Raw genomic sequence first — 21,591 nt, forward strand, 5'->3', positions numbered from 1 at the left:
CATCAACTCGGAACAATCAGGTTCATTTTTATTTAATTCATTTTTTTATTATTATTTAGTATTATTGTCAAAATATCAACCTTATACAAATATTTAAATTGAATTTAGTTTTAGTTCTTTACCGAATGGCTAGTAAACTCGTTCTATCAGAATTAGGGAAAATTGACAAATTTAATGGCAATAATTATGATATGTGGCATAGAAAAAATAGGATATGCTCTTATTCATGACAACATTAATGATATAATCGAAACCACTGCTCCAACCCTTACTGATAAATCAACACCTGAAGAAAAGAAAGAGTTTGAGCAGTGGAAATCGAAAGACAAAAAGGCGAAAAGTCTTATGCTTATGTTCATGGAAGATAATTTAATCAAAGTTTTTAAAACTTATAAAACTTCCATGGATATGTGGAATGCAATAAAAGAAAAATACGACACTGCTTCTGAAGTTAACATCCAACTACTCTTGCATAAGTATAATTCTTGTCGTATGCAAAAGGGAGACAATGTCGTAGAGCATATAAATAAAATGATTGTCATGGCTAAGGACTTATCCACTGCTGGGACCGAAATCCCGGAAAGAATGCAAGTGGCAACCATTTTGAATAGTCTTCCCCCTTCACTTGCTGTGGCTGCCACCACATTAAGAATAAACCCTGCCATTAAGTCTGTCACTGATCTTCCTATGCACCTAGCGATAGAACAGGACTTAATAGCCAGTAGGAAGGAACCAGAACTGAATATGGTACAGCAAGAGCTGAATTATGTCCGCCAGAGGCATAATGCTGGAAGCTATAAAAACCCTAGTTCTAGTAAACCACAACCACGGGGATCGAAATCGCAGCAGTTCAAGAGAAAGAAAGTACCCCGCGGAGCCTGCTACAATTGTGGAAAGTTTGGGCATTTCAAACCCAATTGCCCACAAGGTGAAAAGCAGGAGAATAAAGGAGGCTATAAGCATCCAGAACAAGGGGGTACTAGCAAAAGAGAATTCGTCGGTGTGACGGAATGTAATGCTGTGATGACGGATATCAGTGGTTGGTGGATCGACTCCGGTGCGACTAGGCATATCGCAAAGGACAAGAATGGAGTCGTAGAATTCACCGAGCTGAAGAAAGGAGAACAGAGAATCTATATGGGAAATAATACCTATCTCGATGTAGAAGGTATTGGTTCGTATAGATTGGATCTTGGGGACAGTATTCTTATCCTTAAAGATGTGTTCTATGCGCCAGGAATTCGGCGCAATCTGATCTCTGTTCCTAGCTTGATGAAGAAAGGACTGGAAGTTAGGTTCTATAATAACAGGGTTTCTATAGGCAAGAATAATAAAGTGTATGCTATGGGAAAATATGTGCCCGAGCATGAATTATGCATTCTTCCAGTAGTTTGTAATAATTCTGATAATAAAATTTTGAATTTTTAGGGTTGATACACTCGGATATTTGAATCTGAATTGTGGCATTTTAGACTAGGACATGCTAGTATTTCAAAAATGAAAGAAATTATCAGAATGAACTTGCTTCCTGCACTATCTAATGTTCAATTGCCACCATGTGAACATTGTTTAACTGGTAAAATGACTAGAAAACCTTTTGTTGGCGGACATAGAGCCAATGAACTTTTAGGGTTGATACACTCGGATATTTGTGGTCCCCTAAGTGTCAAAACTCATAGTAATAAAGAATATTTTATTACTTTTATAGATGATTATTCCAAGTTTGCACACGTCTATCTTATATCCAGAAAATTAGAAGCTTTTGACTGCTTTAAGAGATATAAGACAGAAGTTGAAAATCAACTTGGATTGAAAATCAAAATTCTGAGAACTGATAGAGGTGGAGAATATAATTCTAAAGAATTTGAAAGTTATTGTATTCAGCATGGAATTAAAAGGCATACAACAATGCCGTATACGCCACAACAGAATGGTGTTGCTGAAAGAAAAAACAGAACATTATTAAATGTAGTTAGATGCATGTTGTCTCATTCTGGTCTCTCTAAAAACTTTTGGGGAGAAGCATTGTTAACTGCAAACTACATTTTAAATAGAATTCCCACCAAATCAGTTATATCTACACCTTATGAATTATGGAATGGGAGGAAACCTAATTTGAGTCATCTCAGGAAGTGGGGATCTATAGCCCATGTTCTCATTCCATGTCAACTTAGAGATAAGTTGGATTTTAAAACAATAAAGTGTAGATTCATAGGGTATTCAGAAAAGTCAAAAGGTTATAAGTTCTACAATAAAGAAAAAGGTGTCATTGAAAGCAGAGATGCTACATTTCTAGAGAATCTAGAGGAAGAGGAACAAGTTCAAGAGGAAACAGAACCTCTAACTGTAATAGATGATGATTATTACAGTGTTGTTCCCACTAATGACCCTGATATTGTGAATGAACCTAACCTTGAAAATGATGAAATACCTATGGAAAATAATGTACCTAATCAACCGGTTGTAGGCAACAAAAGACCAAGAACACAACCTTCATGGATGGATGATTACTATTTGTATTCATGTGAGTCATCCTGTTTTTCGGTAGATACAAATATAGAAGAACAAGATCCCTTAACTTTTTCTGATGCGATGAAATCGCATGAATCAGCTTCATGGCTAGAATCTATGAGAGAAGAACTTGATTCCATAGAAAAGAATAAGGTATGGGAGTTATGTGATCTACCAGAAAATAGGAAAGCCATAGGATGCAAATGGGTGCTCAAAAAGAAATATCGTGTTGATGGATCTATTGATAAATTCAAAGCACGGTTAGTTGCCAAAGGTTATAACCAGAAGGCAGGAATAGATTTTCAGGAGACGTATTCTCCTGTAGCTAAATTTGCATCCATTAGAATTATTTTGGCTATTGTTGCATATCTTGATTTGGAGTTATTCCAAATGGATGTTAAAACTGCATTCCTTAACGGAGAGTTGAAGGAAGCAATATATATGCAACAACCTGAAGGTTTTCAGGTGAAAGAACAGGAACATAAAGTTTACAAATTAATGAAATCTCTATATGGTTTAAAACAGTCTTCTAGACAATGGTATCTCAAATTTCATGATGCAGTTACTAAACTTGGTTTTATTCAAAATAAATTAGATAATTGTGTATATGTCTTGAAAAGTGGGAGCAAGTTTACTATATTATCCTTATATGTGGATGATATATTGCTCGCTGGAAATGACATAGAAATGTTGAATAAAACCAAGGCAGATCTCAGCGAAAAGTTTGAGATGAAAGACATGGGAGATGCATCATATATTCTTGGAATTCAAATAATTCGAGATAGAAAGTCTAGAATGCTAAGTTTAAACCAAGAAAAATATTTAAGATCAGTTCTTAAAAGGTTTGGAATGGAGAATTCCAATCCGGCACCAACTCCGTTGGTTATGGGAAAGAGATTATGTAAAGAGCAAAGCCCTGGAGAGGGGCAGAAGCCATTAGATGTTCCTTATGCTCAAGCAATTGGAAGCTTGATGTATGCAATGTTGTGCACCAGACCTGATATAGCTTATGCTGTGAGTCTAGTCAGTAGATATCAAAGTAATCCAGGACCAGCACATTGGGAAGCTGTTAAAAGGATTATGAAGTATATCAGAGGTACATTGACTCATAGATTAGTTTATCAAGCTGATTCGCTTGAACTCCTCGGTTATTCCGATGCTGATTTCGGAGGTGATAAAGATGATGGAAAGTCCACTTCGGGACACTTATTTATCTTTGGAGGAGGAGCTGTTTCTTGGAGTAGTAAGAAACAAGAGTGTGTTGCTAGATATACGCAAGAAGCTGAATATATAGCTTGCAGTATGGCAACTACACATGCTGTCTGGATAAGACGGTTTTTGATTGATCTTGATCTCAATTTGTTAGAAGGACCTATTGATATTTATTGTGATAATCAAGCAGCAATTAGCTTAATCAATAGTGGCGCGAATAGCTCCAAAGGAAAACATATTGAGATCCAGTATCACTATATTCGAGATATTGTAGAAAAGGGAGAAATCAAAGTGACTTATATCCCTACTACAGATATGATTGCTGATCCTTTGACAAAAGAAATACCAGCAGAATCTTTTAACAAACATGTAAGTTTGATGGGACTTAGGAATAAATAAGTCCAAGTAATATTTCAAGAATAATGAAATATGAGTTACTCTCTACGGATAGTGGGAGTAATGATAAGCAGAAACATCTGATCTCACGGATAGTGGGAGGCATATCACTTGGTTGATTTGTTCAAGTGGGAGATGTTAGCTTGACCTGGTCTAAGATGACCAAATCAACGTTCGTTTGAGAAGAACGTGGAGAAAATTTGGGTTTGTTGAGAGAAATTCTCTCAAGAGCAGTTATGGGGGGTGGAGATAATGAGTTCTGGCTCCTATATAAAGAGGAGTAATCTCCTTGAGAAAAGTTCTGGCTCCTATATAAAGAGGAGTAATCTCCTTGAGAAATACACAACAACACAGAAACAAAATCAAACCCTTACCCATTACCGGAGCCCCTCAAAAATCTGTTCTTCTTCTTCGGTTTCGATCACTGGTATCAGAGCCACTGCATCGATCGACCATCTCGAGCTCTGCATCAATCACCTTCGGGTAGAATATGGTATGATGACCCGGCGGGTTGATGGGGTGGACACGTGGGAGAGTGTGACTGGCCGAGACGAAGAAGTCAAGACATAATTGCGAGCACCGAACGGGGTCGAGCGCCGCTTTCGGTTAAAAGGGTACGCCGTACAATGTTTATCATGATATTTTCTTTTCGCGGATTAAAGTTTCATATTTTAATGTTAGTCTCACATATAATCTTAATTTGCTGATTAGCCCTTCCGTTAGCTCGGCTGTTATTTAAAGTAACCATTAATAAATAATTATCTTATTAACCCCACCTTCCCACTCCCCGCCATCGCCTTCTTTACCATCTCCACCTCCACCATCTTTGTCACGGAAGAAGTAGAAAGAGGCGGGAGAAAGAGGAGGTGGTGATTGTGAACCCTATCTTTTTTCTCCCTTTTCTCTTCTCTCATGTACGCAAAGATCACTTTTTGCGTTTTTTCAGCAAAATCGGGAGGCTTGGGGCAGAAAACGGAGGGAATAAAAATCCCTCGTGGCAACCACTTTCAGACCATGTTTCTGTTTTCATTTCGGTGAACCAAACATTAGACTGTGAGAGAAAATATACAAATTTTTCTTGTGTCAGAGGAAAAAGAGGGTTTTCCTTCACTTTCAGACCTGTTTTGTGCGAACCAAACATGCCCCCAATAGAAAAATTAAAAGAAAACGGAATGGTCCCCGTCTATTTTAATAACAACTAACTAGATTGGATTAGTGTCGATATTTTAAGATAATTTGTGGGATTAATACCAAAATAATGAGGATTTAAAGGACTAATATCAAAATACATATGATTTAAGGGACTAATGTCCAAAACCCCAAAAAAACATTGATGTATATATCCCCGCTTTAATGTACTATACTGATATCAAGCAATTATATTTTGCATATATATGACTATATGTATAGATAAAATTTTACTTTGTAGTGGAATATAGATATGAAAAGAGTTCACTCACGGGGTTTTTAGTACAGCGAGTTTATGGATAATTAACTCAGGAAGAATTATGATAACAAGATATAATTATAGGTGTAACGTCAGCAGATCTAAAATGTAACTTTTTAGACCGATTTATTTGACTCCAAAAAAGAAATTTAAAAAAAGGGAAAATTGATCGTAGTCACTTGGATTTAAGGAATTATACACCCCCCTCCCTCAAAATAAGTCAAACTCTAAAACCTACCTTGACCAAATTATTTAAGCATGGAAACCCCGTGATCGTAATCTGGTACAAATTGAAACAGAAATACCTATTTTGCCCCTTGGCATCATGTCACTTCAACATTATTTTCAAGGAGAGAGAATCATTTCTCACCCCCTCCCCTTTCCAACTCCTTGCTCCACTTCAAGTTCCCTATTTTTGATGTTTTTGATTGAGAGGTTGGGTGATTTTTTGAGAAGGGGTATTTTGATCGCTGTTTATGGATGAAGTTTGTGTTCCAGGGTTTTTACTTGGTCATGAGCTTGAGATACAAAGTGGTGAAGAACATAACAAAAGGTTTGATTTTTGATATGTTATGATGAAGATTTGTGTTGGCCTTCTTGTTTTGATGATGTTTAACAAACAATTTATTATTAATGTTGTTTGTCTAGTGTTTGTGCATTCCTATGTTTTGTAGACAAACAACGTAGTTGGAGGATGGATGGAATAGCGCTTCAACGACGATATCAAATGGAGGTTGGCGGGATTGTGGAGTGAAGCACCATACAATTCAAGTTAAAGATCAAGTTCAAGCTTCATCCGCAAAGTTTACCAAGTCATGCTCATTGAAGACCTTCATCAAGCTTGGGTATATTTAGTATAGTTTTATATTATGTGTGTTAGTACTTTAAGCTCAATCATATACACACATACACGCTTTGGTTTTGGTTTTGTATATATACAGTTATATATATACATATATGTTTTTGGTTTAATAGGTTTCGAGTTTATATATGAAACAAATAAATAAAATTGGAAAATACTATTTTGTTTCAAGTTTATGTGCCTATATATGATTTCGTCTTTAACAAGTTATATTTAATGAAATCATATTTAGTGTTTTGAATATATTGCATAGAATATGCAATTTTATGAAAATATTATATTTCTAGGTTATAGACTTCATAACAACATGTTATATCTTTTATCAAGTCTATACAATCATTTCATAAGGTTTCAAAATGTTGTTTAAGTCAAAATATCAAAATATCAATTTTCAGGTTTTCATGTTTTTGAACATATTTGTAAAATGATGATTTTTCACAAATGGGAAATGCAATTTGAAAAATTCTTTTTGTAACATGTTCAAGGTTGTTCGCGGTCGACCGGATTTTCGGGTCGGTCGACCGAATCATTTTTTCGGTCGACCGAATCGTTGTCAGGTCTCCCAACGGCTATTTTTCTAGCCGTTGCAGAATTTCTGTTTTGGGCCTTTTGGTCATTTTATTTGGGGTTTTTTGCTGATATTTCCTCCTCCTATATATACCCTCAATGCATTCAATTCTAGAGGTTATGAGAATGGTTTAAAAAGGTTTTAACAAGGGTTTAAACTTGTTTAGTGTTTGTTTAAGTTTGTTTTAAGAAGCTTTTAAGCATTTGAGTGTTTCGGTTTTGTGATTCAATTCAACAAGAGCTTGAGGAGATCATCTATTGGTGTTTGGGCATCCAACTCTTCTCCCTCCACTCTTGATATATTGAGAAGTTTTCTAAACTCTATTTCTAGCTCTTTTATATATTTGATTATCATTGTTATTAAGCTAGAAAAGCTAGATTTATATTTGAGTTTAGTTTAATTGTTTTATTGATACTCTTTGTTCACACACAACCTATTGAGCTTATTGTATTTACATTCATAGTATAATTTAGGGTTGTGGGTTTGTGACATTGAGAGTGAGCTTAATTGAGTTCTCACCTTGTTTTGAGAACAATCATTTGTCATATTTGTGCTTATTGTGAGAATCACTTTGTAATACACTTGTACACCGAGTGAGGAGTGTGTGGTGAGAGTCGGGGATCGTCCCAAGAGGAGTGGCGTCGGTTGACGTGCCTAGGGAGAGGTTGTAACCGAGCACTTGAGGGAGACACGGCTAGGTCCAACACTTAGTGGGTGTAGAGTGTGATTGCAAGAGTGTGAGTTGTAGAGTTTTCGGTTAGCTAGAAAACCGAGTGTGTAGAAGAAGTTCCGGCTTCCAAACCGGATTGTGTTAGTGGATTTCTCCCCGGGAGTGGGGAGCGGAGACGTAGGACGGAAGGTCCGAACTCCGTGATCATATTGCTTGTTTGAGTGTGCTTTGGCGTTCATTCATATTTATGTTCATATCTTATATCGCCATTGTCATTAGCTCATTATCTATATCATCCACTATCCTTTTTAGATTGTTTATCCTTGTGTAGTTTATATATCCTTGCATATATATATTCATCATATAGGATATATCTCTTTGTTTGCATTGCTTATCCTAGCTTATATATCTTGTGGTATTTCACATTTGCTAGGATAACTTGTTAATTAATTTTAATTGGCATTTAATCGGATTAGATTAGCATAAGACCCTAATCACCCCCCCCCTCTAGGGTCTAACAATTTGCTGCATGGTGAGGGTAATATGAGACTATTTCTAGAAACATATGTTATATGTGTACACTAAATAAATGAAAGCAGTGCAATGTTGCATAATTTCAAACTGTTTGGGTCAAAACTCGTTGTTTTCATTGTCATCGAATCTATTACAACTTTGATCGTTACAATAAACTCAAATAAACAAGAAAAATCAATCTTTTTATAAGATTTCTTTATACAATAAAAATACAAAAAGTACAACTCTTGTCAAACAGCGTAACAGACGTTTTATCACCCGCTGCTTGCATGGGAACTTTGCCTGTGCCGGGGACGTTAATATCCGTGGACCACTACGGATCAGATCCGATCAACAGATTAAGTTGATCAAAGCTCTTACTTCACGAAAGAAGTAATCGCTGCAGCGATGATCCCGACCAAACGAGATAATGACTCTTCTCGAGATTTAAGACTAAGCTTAAATCCGGAGGAATAGGGGATGAGTCTCAGATCTCTCGAACTCCACTCTTTATGCATAGGAATTCGCCAAGATCTGCTAACCCTCGCTATAAATTCGTGGCTCCACTCTCTAATTCGGCAGTGCTTCGCCCTCTTGATGTCCTCCCTAAGAAATGAGCCATTAGGCCTGTATTTATAGGCTTCGGTTGGGGGTATTTGGATAAGAATGAGTAATTTGGCCTTATCTTCAGTCAATAACGGCCTAACCATGTTTGTGGATGATATCCAATCAGCTGGGAAGCTCTGGAAGAACAAATCCTGAGAAAACAACAATAGAACCGTCGAAAACGCGTTTGAGGGTCGAAACTGCGAGACACGTGCTCACGCGCTGCTGACCCACGGGGGGCGCGGGTCGCGGGTCAGCTGCCGCTGTCCTGCGTTGACGCGGGAGTTTTGGCCTTTTGCTGAACTCTTTGGTGTTTTTCGATTTTTCGGGAAATGTATTTTTTGTCGTTTTGCGTATTTGGTCGTCTTGTTAACTTGTACGCTTCGTTAACTTGTTTTATGCGCTTGTTAGCTTCTTTATGGCACTTGGAGCTGACCAACAAGTGCGGTAGGCACTTGCAGCTGACCGACATGTGCGAGCTGACTAACGAGCTTGTTCGATCACTTGGAGTTGACCAACGCACGTGAGCTGACTGACGAGCATGTTCAGTCACTTGGAGCTGACTGACGCGCGAGCTGACCGACAGGTGTGACGGCCAATTGGAGGTGGTCGGTGAGCGCACGAGACACAATTAGTTTGCCATTCTGGTTCATGCACTTGTCAGCGTCAGATAATCCTCTTAGACTCAGATAACGACGTTCGTCATCTTCTCTCCGTCTCGAGCTGTGTGTGGATACCTATAGCCATTTTTAGACGCCTACAGATACCCTCTCCAAAGTATTTCAGACTCATTCTTTTATAGAAAAGTCTGGAATGCTTTGGATAAGATAGACTCTTTCCTCAATCTCATAGATGGACCTGTGAACTGATTCAATTCTTGACTTCTTCAGCCTTCAGTCTATTCAGTGCTTTGTCGAATAGATGAAGTTCTTTCGACATTACGTTTATCGTCTGGCCGTTGTTGAAATCTTGAACTGAAGTTGATGCGTAAGTTTCTGAATTTAGCTCGTGTTATTGAGTTGACTTTGAACTGATTATCTTCGTTAGAAATTCATATCTGAATATGATCAAACTTCCTTGAATCATCCTTTGCCTTATTTTGGTGAAATTGCTAATGTGTTGACCAACATCAACCTTTATCGTAGCGCGTTGACTGGCGTTAACCTTTGATGTAACACGTTGACCGTCGTTAACACATGTTAATACTCGTACGTTTACTGGAGTCTACACAGTTTAAGACCTTAAGGTATTGGAGCGTGACGGTCCCAAATATCAGAGCTGCAGGACCAACTATTAAAGCTGATTCATCTGCATGTATGAATCTTATTCTGAAGTTATTGGATCCTCAAGCCATGAGACCAACTAATGAAGCTGGTGCGTCAATGACTCTCACACTTTATAGGATTTTTGGCAAACCCTCAGCCCTTGTCACGCCCCGCTTCCCAAAATACCAGGGAATCAGAACGTGAACAAGTCTGTGACGAATTAGATCAAGGAGAATAAATAAAAATAAATGTTTCTCCTCAACCTAATACGCTAAGCGTCTGGAAATAAGTACAATGCGAAGCCACAGATCCTCGATCACAATCAGCAAGAATATAATAGACAAACTCAAAATAAAAATATCATATCACAAATGGGATAACATCCGAGACATAATATTCGGGTCAACATGCCCTTATACAAAACTGAACAAATGAATGCTGAAGAGATACAAATATACATCGATCAATGGAAAAAGAAAGAATTACAAAAATAAACTAGAACCATCAAAGAATAAGCTTCGATTCCTTCTCCTGCTCCGTCTACAAGGCACTCCTGCTGAGAATCCTCTGGCTCCTGCTGAACACTGTTCTCTCCAAGTATTGACACCAGCAGGAAACAGTGTAGTCAGGTGCAAGGCGCACAAAGACCGACCTCACAAAGACAATAGAACAAACGAAAATCCAAAGCGAGAAATGATACAATAACAAAAATGACAAAAAAACGTGCAACTGGAAATCCAACAAAATCAACATACAAATTCACTACTAAAACACGATAGACATAAAGCATCCAAAATCGATCAGGTAACGAGATCATGCAGCTAGCGATCAGTCTAATCATCCAAGTCACAAGATCATACAATAGATGGAATTAATACTTAAAAATCTACAATTCAAGACGTAGTACGTCGAGCAAAATAATCCAAACAAGGAAACCCTCATGTATATACCATATGTCTTAATTTGTAGATAATTAAACATTAATCCCGATCTATGTATGAAAAGAAAACAACTGGCCATCCTATCACAACTCACTGGTCCACATCTCACACAGAGTCAACGCTCATGTCATCAGATAACTGGCTGTTCACAAATCCCCTACGTGCACCCAATACGCCGCTACACTGGATCGGTCAGAGGGCTACACGCAATCCGATTCCGGCCTAGTTCAAACTCAAGCAAGAATTAGGTGAATATCAAGCTCACGGACCAAAGTGGCTACACCGGCTCCACTTTGACCCAATAAACCAATCCCAAGCTACACTAGATCATGGGGAGGCCTGGAAGATACATCAACAGTCTTATCCGATCACATGAACATGGACTTTCCCATCCAAACTCTCTTGTATTTTCTAAATCAACCATAATCCTCAATGAAACTCGGGTTCACCACCTAAACTCAGTCAACACACCCACACATGTCACTAAGTCTGTTCATGACGCACGAGGCCACTAAGTCATAAACTACTAATGGTTCTCAAACACAATAGCAAGCAATAAGTACAACTAATCATGCGCAACGATATCATGACATATCACATAATTAAAATGAGAATCACACCTTCAAAAAAAAATAATCCTTTAAAGTAATAAATTTATTTACTTCAAAATGATTTCCTTATCCAAAATAAATCATTTATTTCTTGTTATAATTATCCAAAAATAATTCCATTCTCCAAAATATCTCCTTTTAAATAATTCTAAAAACATTTTTTTTAATATTTCCTCTTACAAAATAATTTCTTTTCTAATTAAAATAAATCTAAAATAATTTTCTTTTCAAAATAAATTCCTTTAATTTATTTATAATTATTCTAAAAATATTCTTCTTCCAAGATAGTTTCTTTTAAATTATTATAATTATCTAAAATGATTTCGTTCTCAAAATAATTTCTTTTTAAATTAGCATAATCATCTCAAAATAATTCTGATACCGAAATAACTTCTTTTAAGATTATAATCATTCAGAAAATGTTATTTATCGGATTATCATGATTTATCTAATATTATTTCACCAAACAACCCACGCAGATAATTATTTCACAATTTAGAATATGCAGATAATTCATAACAATCTAAAATGTAAAGAATGACAAAATAAGCAACGGGATCTTGCCTCGGGTTTTCGTCGAACAAATCGACGCTGACGCGTGAGGCTACGGGTGAGGCGATGGTGACAAGTAGCTGCGCGAAGGTCGATGGCGGTGTAGGGGCTGTCGAATGAGTAGTCGGCGAGCGGATGAGGAGCACGACTACAACGCGGGGTAGTGAGGTGCGGGGATGTGTGTTGGCTGCGGCGGAACAGGTCGGCGGGGAAAGCTTGGCTCGGTTCTGGTTGATGTGGGGGCAGCGTCAGGCAGTGCAGGGTGGACGGCGGACTCGACGAGCAACATGTTCGTGGGCTGGTCGGGGGTACTGAGGGTGGTGGTTGGCGGTGAAGGCTCCGGCGACAGGAGCAGTAGGTCGGCTAAGGTGAGGGGGCGAGGGGGAGCTGGGGGCGCGCGGCTGGCTACAGGGGCCGGCGAAGGGGGTTGCAGGCGGGGAGAATCTGGGCGTGGTGGGAGATGGGTGCGGCTGCGGGAGAATAACGGTGGAGGGGGAGCTGGAGCGGGGTTTAGCTTGGGCGGCTATCGAGTCTAAGGCGATGGTGACTGGACTGGGCGAGGTTGGAGTGGATGAGGAGGAGTTGCTCGGGGAGAGCTCGTCGGAAGTAGAGAGAAGGAGAGAGGTGGCGTCGGGGTCGGATTTGGGTGAAGACGGAAGAGGGCGGCGGCTTTTGTGAACAGATGGAGAGAGAGAGAGAGACGAGGAGAGAGAGAGAGGATGAGAGAGAGAGAGAAACTCATAAATACATATATATATTATTATATTAGGGTTTAGGGTTAAGTATTTAAAACAAAATAATTAAAATAAATAATTATGGACATTTAAAAATCAAAATAATTATGGGATAATTATCTACAATTAAAAACGTACATGTTGTGCTAATTTAACAGTTGATACGAAATAGTCAAAATATACACATATTGTATAATTAAACGAGAATAATTAATAAATAAAATATATTTACTTATATTTAAAATTAAATAATTTTAGGATAATTATCTACGTGATAAAACGTATCAGTTATACTAATACGACAGATAACATGCAACATTAGAATTAATACAACATATTATACAAAATAATATGTAATAATAATACAACATATTATACGAAATAATACATAATAATAATAATAATACATCGTATTATTCAAAATGATTTGTAATAGTATCAATAACACAACGGATAAATTTTAGAAATTTTTACTGCACTAAATATGTTTATGAATATCTAAATCATTTAAATAAATATAAAACTTGGACTTTAAATCATTGAAAATTCTAGAAAATTGAGAAAATACAAATACTTTTTTAAAAATAATAATTAAATATTTTAAAATACTAAAATTATTTTAACTATTATCAAAAATTCATGGTCCTTATATTCTACCCCCCTTAAAATAAATTTCGCCCTCGAAATTAAAATAAGATATGTATGATATTATATAATAATCTGTAAATCAAAAAATAATACATATAATAGTTGATAATAAAAAGCATATCAATAATGGACGTAGATAAAATACATAAAATTATATGTATCAATCATGTAATTATATATTCATAAATTTACACAACGATCACAATATCAAAATATACCATTATCCATTATATCATTATACATGTTAGAATAACCAATATGATACAAAAACTATAAACCCAATATACATAAAGAATAAACATAATACAACATATGATTTGTCATGTAATAATATCCAAAACAATAATCAATTATGGACATAAACAGTTATCTAAAACAGTAATACAGAGACTTGTGTATATAAAAAATTAATAAATACATCAATTGAAATAATTAATGAATAGATAAATAAAATACATTATCAAAGTAAAATATACACAATCTAACAAAAAGAAAAACAACTAATAAACACAACAAAATATCTACAATGTGCAAAACCTACAACTAAGCTGTATAAACTTATAACACTCATTTCACATTCTAAAATAAACTATGAAACTACTGATGAAACGTAAAAGAAATTACTATGTTAACCAATAAACAATATAACCCAAATAACACAAATAAACTAATAAATTAATAAAATTAAAGATAATATAAAAACACATATAATAAAAACATATAACTTGATAAATAACCAAACAATAATGATAACAAAATGCGTACATGAAAAGTAAAATGTGACCAAAATTATGTGGTAACATACACATCAAACATGTATAAGTAATATGTACACTTCGTAGGATTAATAAAATATATGCAACACAAAATAAAACAACTACACTATAATGTGACCACAAATAATAAAAAAATAAATAAAAATTTTAACAAGAAACATACTGAGTACTAAATCACAATAAGTATAGCAATACACAAATTAAAACGTGAAAAGAAACATGAGTAAGAATACACTGCATAAAATATAAGACACACCAACTATAAAAATATTACGACTAAATACATAACCAAAATACAATATGTAAAAACACAAAAATCAAAGTTAAATAAACACACACATTGTAACAACATTACACAAACTATAAAGCCATAACACCACACACTCATACCGAAAAATAACAACTCCTATTCAAAGAAAAATATAAAAATAAAACTATATTGATATAATATGATCTACGAAAAAATACAAAAATAAGATAAACGAAACAGAAGAGTAACATGATGTAAAACAATACAAGTTAAAATAATAAAAAATACAAATCTAATAAAGAAAAACATGATTGAAGGACTCAATGCATTCAAATAAGTAACGAACAAATTGACAGTATAAAACTCAAAATAAATTAACACATACAAAGATCGTAGAATACACTGAACATAAATGCTTACTAACAATACTGAAACTCACAAACATACTACTAGATAAAAAATATAATATATAAAAAAAACTATAAAAGTTAAAATAGGTATATAAACAAATGAAAACATAAGAAGAGCATAATTCCGTATAATAAAAACACCGATATATTTTAGATAAACATGGTTACACAGTTGATACTAGAAATAATGAATGACTATAAATCAATAACATCGTAAATATAATAATCTAAGTGAATACACTATAATGAAAAGAGAATAGTAATTATAAAAGAATGAAAAGTAAAACATAATACAAGTAACAAAAATAATGAAGGGAGAATGAACAACAAACAACGACACAATAAAAGACATAAAAATCTAAAAATTACCATAAAATAAATACTAAAAAATGACACGTGTATACAATGTATATTGTCACAATGATAAAATAATACATATCGAAAACGAAGCAAACAATAACAAATATGCAACTACACTATAAACAAACCATGAATAAATACTTTACATACTCACAAATGCTATTTAGAAAAATCTTTTATATTAGGAATAAAAGATTAATAACCAATGATACGAGATAATGTAACAAAACTATATAATTAGTAACTCAATCCAAACCTAACAATATGAATAAGTGTTTGAATATCAAAATAAAAAATACATTATTCTTAGAAATAACAAAACCAATGCGAACATAATAAAATAATCTTACAAGGCAAACTTACTGATAAAAACTATATACTGAAAATGTAAATGATAAGAATATGCTGTATATGTAGAATATTAAAATCATGAATCTATTAAAGTATATCATGAAAATACAAACAATATACAATAATTTAAACATAAGTAATTAATAGATAATATGATAGAAAAACATACACATACACAAGTTTAGATATGCAAAAATATATTTAAACACAAGAAAATAATCTGAATATCAGATATGCTATGTGATGTATACGTGGAGTCTAGAATAATGCAAAACACTTAATAATATGATTTGAATAATTTAAAATATATAAGTAATGATATATATTTTTAATAAAAACACACAATATAACACTATGTATGATGCATAAAATAATATAATAAATAATGCAGAAATCGATATATAAGTCAAATCAAGGAAAAATATAGTTGTAAAAATAATAATACATAAAATAATAACCGGTACGAGGATAGATGAGAGATACAAAGAGAGGGTAATCGTGAAGCGATGGGACAAGAACTGTGGAAAACTCCGGAGTCAAAGAGTGATAAGATAGGGACGAAACAAAATCTATCAAGAGAATAGGATAATGGCTCAAGATTAGTCTCATGGATAAAATATGATATGTTTCTAAATTGTCCATTATATTCTCACTAGTGAGGACTCGGGACCGTGATCGGAACCGTGACCTACATAGGCCACCAAAAAAACCTGTCACGCCCCGCTTCCCAAAATACCAGGGAATCGGAACGTGAACAAGTCCGCGACGTATTAGATCAAGGAGAATAAATAAAAATAAATGTTTCTCCTTAACCTAATATGCTAAGCGTCTGGAAATAAGTACAATGCGAAGCCACAGATCCCCAATCACAATCAGCAAGAATATAATAGACAAACTTAAAATAAAAATACCATATCACAAATAGGATAACATCCGAGACATAATATTTGGGTCAACATGCCCTTATACAAAACTGAACAAATGAATACTGAAGAGATACAAATATACATCGATCAATGGAAAAAGAAAGAATTACAAAAATAAACTGGAACCATCAAAGAATAAGCTTCGACTCCATCTCCTGCTCCGTCTACAAGGCACTCCTGCTGAGAATCATCTGGCTCCTGGTGAACCTGTTCTTCTCCTAAGTCTGACGTACACTAGAGAAAACAGGTGTACGTCAGGTGCATGACGCACGACAAGACCCGACCCCACAAAGAAAATAGAACAAACGGAAATCCAATGCGAAAAACGATACGATAACAGAAACAACAAAAGAACGTACAACTAAAATCCACAAATCAACATGAAAACACTACTAAATCATGATAACATAAAGCATCCAAAATCGATCAGGTAACGAGATCATGCGGCTAGGCGATCAGTCTAATCATCCAAGGTCACAAGATCGTAAGCAATAGATGGAATTAATACTTAAAAATCTAGCATTCGAAGACCGTAGTACGTGCGAGGAAATAATCCAACAAGGAACCGCTCATGTATATACCGCATAGCCTTAATTGTAAGATAATTAAACATTAATCCGATCTATGTATGAAAAAGAAAACAACTGGCATCCTATTCACAACTCACTGGTCCACATCTCACACAGAGTCAACGCTCCTGTCATCAGATAACTGGCTGTTCATAAATCCCCTACGTGCACCCAATACGCCGCTACACTGGATCGGTTAGAGGGCTACACGCAATCCGATTCCGGCCTGGTTCGAACTCAAGCAAGAATCAGGTGAATATCAAGCTCACGGACCAAAGTGGCTACACCGGCTCCACTTTGACCCAACAAACCAACCCTAAGCTACACTGGATCATGGGGAGGCCTGGAAGATACATCAACAGCCTTATCCGATCACATGAACATGGACTTTCCCATCCCAACTCTCTTGTATTTTCTAAATCAACCATAATCCTCATTGAAACTCGGGTTCACCACCTAAACTCAGTCAACACACCCACACATGTCACTAAGTCTGTTCACGATGCACGAGGCCACTAAGTCATGAACTACTAATGGTTCTCAAACACAATAGCAAGCAATAAGTACAACTAATCATGCGCAACGATATCATGAGAACTACTAATGGTTCTCAAACACAATAGCAAGCAATAAGTACAACTAATCATGCGCAACGATATCATGACATATCACATAATTAAAATGAGAATCACACAAGCAATAAGTACAACTAATCATGCGCAACGATATCATGACATATCACATAATTAAAATGAGAATCACACATTAAAAAAATAATCCTTTAAATTAATAAATTTATTTACTTCAAAATGATTTCCTTATCCAAAATAAATTATTTATTTCTTGTTATAATTATCCAAAAATAGTTCCATTCTCCAAAATATCTCCTTTTAAATAATTCTAAAAACATTCTTTTTAATATTTCCTCTTACAAAATAATTTCTTTTCTAATTAAAATAAATCTAAAATAATTTTCTTTTCAAAATAAATTCCTTTAATTTATTTATAATTATTCTAAAAATATTCTTCTTCCAAGATAGTTTCTTTTATATTATTATAATTATCTAAAATGATTTCATTGTCAATATAATTTCTTTTTAAATTAGCATAATCATCTCAAAATAATTCTGATACCAAAATAACTTCTTTTAAGATTATAATCATTCAGAAAATATTATTTATCGGATTATCATGATTTATCTAATATTATTTCACCAAACAACCCACGCAGATAATTATTTCACAATTCAGAATATGCAGATAATTCATAACAATCTAAAATGTAAAGAATGACAAACTGAGCAACGGGATCTTGCCTCGGGTTTTCGTCGAACAAATCGACGCTGACGCGTGAGGCTACGGGTGAGGCGATGGTGACAAGTAGCTGCGCGAAGGTCGATGGCGGTGTAGGGGCTGTCGAATGAGTAGTCGGCGAGCGGTATGAGACACACACAACCAGGCACAGGAATCGTACGTCTGGGGATGGCTGTTGGCCTGGCCGCGCTGAAAAAGCGGCGCGAGGCAAGCCTGCCTGGTTTGCGTTGATGTGGACCGGCAGCGTTAGGCGATGCAAGGCTGGAGCGCACTTGACGAGGCAACATGTTCGTGGGGCTGGTCGGGGCGCCTGTCGGCTTGAGGGTGTGTGTTGGCGGTTGAACGGCTCCGCAAGGAACGAAAGCAGCGCGGTTGGCTTGAGGGTGTGGAGGGGTCGAGGGCTGGTGCTGGGGCGCGGGCGGATGGCTACAGGTGCCGACGAAGGGGCCGGTCCAGTCGTGGAGAATCTGGGCTGCTGGGGGGAGACGGCGTGGGGCTGTGGGGCAGAAACTAGACACGCGTGGAGGGGAGAGCTGGCAGCGTGGGCTCGACTGTCAGCTCAGGCGATCGGTGACTGGACTGGGCGAGGTTGCAGTGGCATGGCAGGAGGAGTTGGCTCGCGGGAGAGGCTCGTCGGGCGTGCAGAAGAAGGAGAGAGGTGCGCGGCTGGGCAGGTCGGATCTTGGGTTGGAAGACAGGAATGCGAGAGCCGGCGGCTTTCGGATACGAGTGAGATGAGAGAGAGGCAGATAATAGTATGTATGATCAATATCATAACTCCCTTTAAAGAGCACGAGTTAGGAAAAATCTTTTTTAGGACAATATAACCCTTATAAAGTTTTGAACTATCCTATCTATAATTAAATTCTAATTTTTAAATTTAATTTATGATTATTTTATGGGTTTGTTATGGTGCGCTTATATTTTCTTATTGATAAATTCCGATTAATAACTGTTCTAAAGAGTGATTTTCAAGCCACCTACGTAATAATCCTTCTCTAGACTGTAAACAAACTTTTACTTTAATATTCTTATCTCTAGACTCTACTGCTAGCACTCCAGATTAATTGAAGCACGCTGTAATTGCCAATTTTAAAAATAGATTAAATTGTCTAAAGACTTTTTCATCATTGCTCAGATCCGATTGTATTAAGAGTATTTTTAATTCAAATCCTAATCCTAATTAAAACTCTAATATAGACATTTATCCTATCACAATGCAATAACCTCATGCCCTAGTATATAACAAAAAAATTACACAATTTTTATTAGTTAACTTCATATCTCCTTCAACATGGTATGTTTCTTTTTTATTTTCATGATATGATTATTACTTTAGAAATAATTGTTCGTCTATTGATTTAATGGTGATATTTGTTTTTTTACACTATAGTTACTTTGTTATGGCACTTTAAAATTATTTTTAAATTTCTTGCAATTTTCATGTTAGAATTTTAGAGGATATAAATATTGATTGTTGCCAAGTTCTTCCCATCTATCAAGGTAAATCTGTTATGTTTAATATTTAAATATTAATTTTAGATATATATTGTTATTTGATTAAACCGAAATAGGAAATAGATACATTTTTCTCATCTCTTTTTTTCTTTTCAAGCTTTTAATTAGTTTCTGTTTTTTGCATAGATTACAACACATTCACATTCATACTCATGGTTGTTTTTTGAAAACTCAATCACGTGGTTGCATATCTCATTTTTTAATTTTTCAAAAAACAATCACGCAAAAGAATCAATTAATGGTCACCAATAATGGAATAACGTACATGAGGATGCTCCAGCTTTTCGGCTGAGCAATACAATATGCAACAAAAAGGGGTCTTCAGCCCCTCGAGCTCTGGCATTTGAAAGATAACACACCGCCTAATTTACTCTGCAATTTATCAAAATATTTTGCTTATTTAATCTCAGAATTAACGAAAATTTATTTCTTTAAGGCAATAAATAATATGGGAATTCTCTGTTGTGCCACACTTGGTCCACTTGAAATCTTTCATAGTTTTAATTAGCCCGTTTAATCATGCAATTGTTAGTTAGTCTTATAAGTCACTCTAAATTAGTCTATTAGTTTTCAGTTAAGAGTTAGTCTTATAAGTCACTCTAAATTAGTCTATTAGTTTTCAGTTAAGAGTTTAACGTAATATTTTATACAATCATCATGACAAGTTACCACGGGAACTAATTTACCCTAACTTATATGAATGGGGGAACTAACTAGCAACTTCAATAATTTAAGATGTTGATCTTGACCAATGAATGAGAAGTTTTAATCTCTCGATAATACAGGCAAGCATTCTGTGATAACACCAAGTAGCTAAACAAAAAGGGCCCAAAACTATTATACTTTCTTTCAATTAAATACAATGCTGAATGTTAAGCATGTTCACAACCCATATGACTTGCTATTGTCAAGAAACATCGGTTCCTTTTCATCTTTTTTTTATCCCTTTGCGCTTTTGCAACATGTTGTTTACTAAATAGTTCCTTCATGGAACTGCTTTACTGAGAATTCTCATTTTTTTTGGGTTTTGAAAATCTGTCCCCACCTCTTCACCAATGAAAAAGCATTTATACATATAAACCCAAATTTATCTTATCAATCCATCTATAGAATACGAATCATTGCTAATTTATGCTTACATTCTTCTGCGTTCGGTGAAGTTTCCTGTCATCTAGCACAATTAAATTTCAAACTGAGAATAGATAAAATGACGAGGGGGTAACATCTTGTCATTTGATATAATTAAATTTCAAACCGAGAATAGATAAAATGAAAAGTACCTCCCGCTTCATGAAAAAATAAGGGATGTTTTGTTCACATACGATAATACCCTGTAAATCTATTGCTATTTTCGGTTCACCGTAAAATCTATATAATTACTAATTTACTCATCCGGATGTTAATGTCTTAAGCAAGAAAAGCGTAAAAATAGTGCGGGAGAATGTAAGGGTGAATTAGAAAATGTGAAGAGTGAATCTGCAAGTAAAATAAAGGAAAGTTCAAACCATAGATAATGACACCTCTTCACATTTTCTAACGAAGTCGTCGGCTGTCTCATCGTCTTCTTATTTCTCACCGAAG

This window comes from Asparagus officinalis, chromosome 6, assembly GCF_001876935.1.
Source record: "Asparagus officinalis chromosome 6, Aspof.V1, whole genome shotgun sequence".
Lineage (NCBI taxonomy): Eukaryota > Viridiplantae > Streptophyta > Magnoliopsida > Asparagales > Asparagaceae > Asparagus > Asparagus officinalis.